Raw genomic sequence first — 645 nt, 5'->3', positions numbered from 1 at the left:
GTTTCTGGTGCCAGTGAATTTGGAACACATTAAATAGAACTTGCAAAAAACAAGTACAAATGATTGAAATATCTGTAACATGGAAAATTGTACATAAATTACAAATAAATAAAAAAAAGAGTAAACTTTAACATTCCTGAACTTCAAAACTATATCTTGTAACATAATCAACTTGACAATAATATAACATTTATCAACTGTTAAACCTCAAATCCACACACCACTTCCCAGATGCAATTATACCTTCAAAAATATGAGAATGAGGAAAATTCATAATGTGCAGATGAAGTCTAATGATACCTTATAAAACACACACTATCATCACTGGGTAAATTGATTCATCCTGATCAGTATATACACTAACATGCTTTCCAGGCAGGGTAGAGTAAACAATGTTGTACAAATCTGAGGGTGCCACTTTACATAATATGTTATGTACACATATATACATAGACACAGAAGACACAAAACCAGTAATCTAAAATTTTATTCTATAAGTCTGAATGAACTGGATTTCTTCTTGATTATGAAAAACTGATTTCATATTAAAAAACAGATATATTCATATCACTGCATTTGCAAACCAGTTTGATAAAGAAGCTTCTGGTTTAACAGAAGGAAAGGCAGGAAGAATATAATAAAGGT

Source organism: Penaeus monodon, chromosome 32, assembly GCF_015228065.2.
Source record: "Penaeus monodon isolate SGIC_2016 chromosome 32, NSTDA_Pmon_1, whole genome shotgun sequence".
NCBI classification, from domain to species: Eukaryota; Metazoa; Arthropoda; class Malacostraca; order Decapoda; family Penaeidae; genus Penaeus; species Penaeus monodon.
This window is presented reverse-complemented; position numbering follows the sequence as displayed.